Genomic DNA, 7,301 nt, shown 5'->3' with positions numbered 1-7,301 from the left:
TTATCAGTGAGTGGGTCCTTCACGTAATATGGGTTATCTTGATATGTGAAGGTTTGTCCTTTGCTTTTGGCCTCTTTCTTACGAGAACTCCTGGTTTGAGTAGGCATTTTTATGGATTAGTGTGACCTAAAGCTGTTTGTGATGAAGAGGTCAAGGTCAAATTCAGAGCTAGTTGTTCGATTAACGTATTTGTTTGAGAGAAGCAACTAAGATTTAGTCTGGTTTCAGGAAAGATCTATCCTGTATAAGACATTTATCTAAGTTGACTCAAGAATAGTGACTAAGATTCAGTCTAGTTTCAAGAATGATCTATGTTGTATAAGACGTTATCTAAGTGACTTAAGTTTGATAAGTAGTTGTTTGAACTAGCTAAAAGATGATCGACCAAATCATGCAACACAAATGGCAGAGGTACATTGTCTTGATCTGTTTATGTTTAGGATGATGATAACCAGTATTATGCTCGCTGTAGATTTTTTTAAAGCAATTTTGACTGTTCTATTCTGACAAAATCAAAGATTCGTACGATAGGTTTTAATGAGCCAGACAACAATTCAATAGCTTCAGGACAACAACAACAGTGTTTTGTAGGAGTTGCTGCCTAGTATCGTATGACAGATGGGTATGTCTAGGACGACAGACTATTCAGTGCAATTTTTTTATCATACGACACAGGATTCAACATCAGACAATAAACTTTTAGGATTCGTACGACACAGTATTGAGGCTCAGACGATAAATAATCAGACTCGTACAACACATGATATGAAGCAGGATGATAAATGATCAGATTCGTACGACTGTTCACAGGACAAAGACTAAATTCAGAGTTTTCAATAGCTGAGTATGACAACTGAGTATGACCAATTTTTAGATGGATTGATTTTTGACTAGGATAGACTAGTTTTGGACAAAATTTTGACTTAGGATAGACTAGTTCTGACATGGATAGAGTTTTTGATCACTGAGTTGTTTCTTGTTTTCTCCAGTTTTTGGTATTTTAGTTTTAGTTTGAGGGATGAAAACACAAAAAACACGTAATATGAATAGTAATTCCAATCACAACATGCAAACCCTACGAAATTTGGTGAGAGAAGAAAACTTTTGCTTGTAGACTCAGGTACACACCCAAATGCTAATCAGAATACGACCGCTAAGTCTCACGCAATGGATTTTCAATGCCATATTATCCGACTCCAAACGCTAATGGGGGCGTGAAATGACAAGTATCTTGGGAGAGTTACTATCTCTCTTGCATAAATATTATCCCCCCTTTTGGAGGTGAACCGGGTAGCTTCTAATTTGAATTGGAACTAGTAAGGGGTCCATTTGGCGCGTTGAGGTATAAACTCAATTAAGAGGTCTTCCAACCTTGAAAACCAAGGTTCAATATACCTGAAGGTACTGAGGAGAGCTATTCCCAAGCACTACTGTTGACTTGATTTCCATCAAATCATGTTGAGTTTATAGTGGGTTGGAGTACTTGGCGTTTAACCATTCCCACTTAGGTCGTTCCCCTCACACCGACCGTAACGACTTTAAGAGTTTTTAAGCTCCCCGGGAGGGCAGTCCTGCTAAAAATGTACAAATCTCAAACAAAGAAAATGCCTCAAGGGTCTAGATTTCTGATTGTCTAAAAAGACAAGAGCATACTCTCCTACCTCTTAGAATTTACTTAAAACATGAAATACAGATTTGTTCTTTAACCAAATAGCAATTTAGGTGCCTAAAAATGAATTTAAAGAAATACACGATGTTTGGTCGATTCTTCTCAGGCAACCTGCAAAGGCAACGAATCAATAGTTATATTGTCTTTATGTGACAAGCATATTCTTCGACAAGCGTTCTGCAAAAACTGATTAGGCTGTGAAAAATTCTCAGATAGACATATAAACAACTAGGGTCAGTCATTAGTATAATCAAATTGAACAGAGAACCAGAGTTATAAGATTTGTTTTTTTTCTCTTTTTAACTAGGAAAAATACAGAATCGTATGACAATATTTACCAGATCATACGATACAGGATTCCAGTTCATACGATACCTGCAATTTGTCATTTTGGTGTGTAAGAAATGTCGTACGATATTACGCAGAGACTGTACAGACAAAAATCCGAAAAGTCAAAAATTTGAAAAATAACAAAAATAAAAAGTTAGTCTTAGAGGCCGAAAAAAAAGTAGTCTTCTGCCCCACGGTGGGCGCCATAAATGTGTGTGTGAAAAAGTGAAAAAGAGTCTGATAGCTGTAGGCACAACACTTCAATAAGTCATTACATGTATTTTTAGTAAATCAATAATCAATAAACAATAAACCATAACAAAGAGACTAATTGCCTTCTAAAAGATGCGAGTATAAGATTGCTCTCAGATTTTTATAAGTAATACCAGTGACTAGACTACACCAAGATGAATGATTTAATCTATATGAGCATGATATTAAACTATATGGATGCAAGATGGATGAATAATTCAGGAAAATATTGATTCAAGCAATATGGATTCAAGTAATAATGAAATAAACTAAATATGCAAAAAGCTAAACTAAGATGCAATAATCCCAAAAAGCAAGCACAAGATCTTCAATGACTCCAGAGCAAAATCAACATAATAATAATCTCCAAGTGTGTTCTTAAAAATCTCTGGGGTGTTTTGGATGAGAGCTGAAGGCTGAATTTATAGAAATTCACAAGAGAGATCAAGAAAAAGCATAATTTAGAATTAATTGAATAATTGAGAAATCAGGTTCAGTTAACCTCGAGATAGATTCCAATTATAGTTTAATTGAAATGCATTTAGATAGGAAGTTCAAGTTGCATTAGAAATAAGAATTAATTAATTCCATGCATTTGTGATAAAAATAGATAATTCCATGCACTTGTGATAAAAATAGATAATTCCATGCATTTATTTGATTTATTCAAGAAAAGGGTCTTTTCAATGCAATTGAACTTCTTTTTCTGAAAAGCTTTGAGTTCCAATTTTAGAGAATGATTAATAATTCAATTAATTGTTTTTCTAATTTCAAGTTCTCAATTTAGAAGAAAGAAATAATATCTCAAGTTTGATTTCTCTCTCAATTTAATTCTTTTATTTTATTTTCAATTTAACTCTTGGTTTGTGATTAATTCCTCTTTTGTAATAAATTAATTCCTTCTTTGCATGATTAAATGACTAATTAATTAATTAATTAAATATGCTAGGATATTTAATAAATTAAACATGATAATTGATCAAAAATGATATTCTTGGAATGGTTCAATTAATTAAATAAATATTTAATTAATATTGAGTAATTGATTTTCCATGCAATATTTGATGATTAAAGAATTAATTAATATGCTCAAGATTGATTTAATTGCCTTTGGTTAGGACCTTGGTGATGTTGTCGAGATTAGGGGCTCATGGTTTAGATGACCAATTTTAGGGTATTACAGTAAGAACTGTCATTCTGGATTTGCCTTTGAGGGCAGGGTTAATATAGTGAAGGATCATAGCAAAAGTGTCTCAGATATCAAAGGGCAGGGATATATAACAAATATACTTTTCCTAGTGAAACAAAATCTCACAAACCGCACCCAACGGAGTTTTCTGGAAGAAATTAAATAAGAAACAAAAACCCAAATCTTATGATGCATCTTGAACCATTCCAGATTTTGCATTACAAAACTTGATGCCTGATCTCTGCACTTTCTCTATTGGAGTTGTCTACTTGTGACTGTAACTACACCGTGCATGTCATCCTTGATAGGTGACGATTCTATCTCGTAATAAGAAACAATTGCAAAGGCAATATGAAAATGTTTGAAAAATTAGATGCTTTTGGAGTTTGCATTAACACTTTGTAATGTTTCAAAACATAGACCTGGATCGATGTTCTTGAACGCTATAAAATGATCTTTTAGCATGACTATAGGCTATAGAAATCAAACTATGCTTATTGAGTTTTTAAATACCCTCCAACTTTGTTTGATCACTGTGTTTTATGCTTTTGATAGTAATTAAACCTTCATTTCATCAAGTGACTATTGTTGATATTTAGCCTTGACTGAGATCTTGGATGCACTATATGTGGTTGCGCTCTTCACTCATTGCTCACTGTCAAAAACATTGCAACTTTTAACCTTTGGACTGTGTTTTGGTGCTTTTGAGTCAATATTAATGACTGTCATAGTCACTCTCCTCAAAATTTCAGTATTGTCATTGTTACCAAAAATTTTTGATTTAGCTGAAATTTTGTTAATCAACTGGTGTTAAAAAAAAATAGAAAAGAAAATGGTTCTTTTAATTCTTTCTATATCATATCCAGATTGCATTTACAAGTTAGAGATTGCATTCAAATAAATTGCATCGTTTTCAAAATTTATTCAAGCACACGTATCAAAAGAAAGATTCAAATGTTTCTAGAACAAGAGTAGTGATTTTTATTGAACGTAAAATGTGCATGGTCTCAAACAACAAGTCATGAGATTGACTTTTATTATTCAAAGTATATATATACAAATTTTTACATGAATAAGTAAAGAAAATGATCATGTGAGGGAAGTAACCAACCATTCCCTGAATGATTGGTTGTCTCATGTCTGAGTCCTACTTGTTGTTGTCCCATGTCACTTATGTCCTCCTTGCTCCAGCCCATTCCGTATTCCTTCATTTAGAAAAAGAGACGACGTTAGAGAAATTCTCTAAGAAATGAATGATTACAACACCTTACATGGGCATCTACTTATGCATGTAAAAATTGATATCAATGTAAATCAAATAAACAATGTATACTATAGGTGTATAGGAAACATCAAAATCATCATATATATCTGTAATATGCATCTTTTTGTTTTTTTAACATGTTTGCTTCATGTGCAACTACAGGTGAAAATCATGTTCTTTTGATTAACTAGATTCAACATGTGGGGTAAAATGTGACTCCCATAAGGGTTGAGCCCAACATGCATCAAAGAGCAGAGATGAATAAGGCACATATAACTATCATTCATACATGGTCAGCTCAGAGGCCTAGGACAGTCATTAAGCATTTATGTTTTTAAGAATTGATTGTCACAAACCTAGGTTGGTATCTTCAAGATAGTACACAGATCAATTTAAAGAATTATCATCAGTTGCAAATGGTAATTTATCATATAATAAATTCATCATAGAATGATCATTTATAAATTTTTATGACCATTTACAGTGATAGGATAGTCATTACAAGAATGGATTTTTAAAATCATAATCTTTAGCAACATCAAGGTCATTGTCCATCAAACATCTATGTTATAGTCATAACTAAAATGGAGGCTAAATTTCAATGCTCTTTTGTTCTTTTGTATTAGGACAACATTAGCAGTCAAAAGGTATATGAATAAAGACAATATATAATAGATCTATGGCTGCTAATCATTCGAGGATTATATGTAAAACATAGTGTTTGAAATCATTGTCAAAGATCAAAGCCGAGAAGGACACAAAGATGTCTCAATTAAGAGAACCTTCATGACTACCTTTGGACATCAGAATATAGTGGCTTTTGTATATAAGGATGGTCAAGGTGCAAAAGGAGGCTAATCACAATGATTTATTCACTGTTATAGCAGTGTTACAACAGGGTTAAGGTAGTTGACTTGTCACAGGGATAGCCATGTATTAGTTGTTAAAGAACATGGTCAAAAAACACACTTATCAAAGACAATGAAGCTCATATAATCATATGGCAACCGTGGTGATAATAAATCCGAGGCAAAATAATGTTCATTCAGAATACAATAATTATTCTAGTCAAGCAAAATATCATAGTCCCCATTGGGGCAACCACTCGCTGAGAATGTAAAAAAAATAATAGTATTGGCAATGGTATACTCCCTAAGACACCCTTGTTGGCAGTCATAACAATTATGAAGAACAATGATAGTTCTAAAATTCTTAAATCTAGGAAAGTCAAGGCATAGGTCTTCATAGTGACATGTGAGGTCAAGGATAAGTTGTTGTTGGGGGAAGGTCTGCACAATAAAATAAAAATAATATCAAATGACAAGTTGAAGCCAATGACAAGCAGTCACACACACAAAAGGCTTAGAAAAGATCTCAATCATAATCCTTATCCAAGGACACAAAGACTGTTTGAAGTGTATTTGATGCAAGAAAATAACAGAACACAGTGTACAGTTCAAATCAACGCAGAGAACATGTTAATAAGACTATATAGACCAGCCATAAAGTACTAGTTCTGTCAAAAAGAAATTCATAAAGTGTTGTCTCTAGCTACAAATGATAACGAGTATTCATTTTCCAAAACCCTAAGTCAAAACGACAAACATTATAATGAATAAAAGCAAATATGGAACAGGGCATGTGCAATGTCCAAGATCATGAACAGTAACAGTCTGAGTTTCTCCACGATTACGAACAACCAAAAAGATAGAGAGCATTCTCAATAATATAATGCATCTGATAACACTATGGAGCACAAAGTATTTTGAATATCATAAAAACATGGTATTATGGAGCAAGCTGTGTTGTTAAAACACAAGTGTTTACCACAGTTCAAAAATTCAAAATGCAGTCATAGTGACATCAATAGTTCTAACCCACATACATCAGAAGAGTAACCTTGCAATCACCACTGTTATAAACGGAGAAATAAAGAATGCAACAGTCCAAATAAATAGTGACAATGCATTCTTAATACTTACCCGAGCATAGAGAAGAATATTTTTTGAAGAAAATCTACTGAGGAAACCTCTTTGAGCTTGAATGCACCGTGATATTGCAAGAACCCTAGTTGCAGTGACCTATAGCTTCCTCGAGAAGCTTCAAAATGTGAAGTGAAAAATGTTCACATTTTTTTTGCTTTGCATTGTTTTACGGTTTCCTTTTGCCTTATCGAAGAGGTGATTTTTATCACTTTCTTTTATCATTTATTGTCATTGCTAATACCTTCAAGGTAATATTACATCTATCTGTAAAATGCTTTTGGATTCAATTGTGTCAATTTTTTTGCATCAATGTTTCAGATCACGCTCTGTGATCCATCATGATGATAGAGCACCAGGAGAAAATAGATAATATTACAGGCCTGACCACAATAAAAAGAGTGAGAAAGGTGGGGAGAGGGAGAGAGAGGGTAAGAGGATATGACAAGTGGCAGCTAAGGATAGGGGGATTAAAATAAAAATTCCGAGGACAACGAAAAAAAGGACACCAACCAGTTAAAAACCCACCAATGAACAAAACAAAATAAAATATTAAGATACACCAAGTAACAAAAATAAGAAGCCAAAACAATGAGGGCCAAAAAAATTAGACCC

The 7,301-nt window shown here is 33.4% G+C and overlaps 1 long non-coding RNA gene across 1 annotated transcript; it reads right to left on the bottom strand.

Annotated features, from left to right (window-relative positions):
- Nucleotides 1–4,389: 4,389 nt before the first annotated feature.
- Nucleotides 4,390–7,066, bottom strand: LOC131045862 (uncharacterized). Its single transcript, XR_009105878.1, has 2 exons — nt 6,687–7,066; nt 4,390–4,645 (listed from the first exon to the last, which is right to left on the bottom strand). It is a non-coding gene; the product is annotated as an uncharacterized LOC131045862 (long non-coding RNA).
- Between the last annotated feature and the right edge of the window lie 235 nt (nt 7,067–7,301).

The sequence above is a fragment of the Cryptomeria japonica genome, chromosome 3 (assembly GCF_030272615.1).
Source record: "Cryptomeria japonica chromosome 3, Sugi_1.0, whole genome shotgun sequence".
NCBI lineage: Eukaryota > Viridiplantae > Streptophyta > Pinopsida > Cupressales > Cupressaceae > Cryptomeria > Cryptomeria japonica.
Note: the sequence above shows the minus strand (reverse complement) of the source record. Positions and strands in the feature narration are given on the sequence as shown.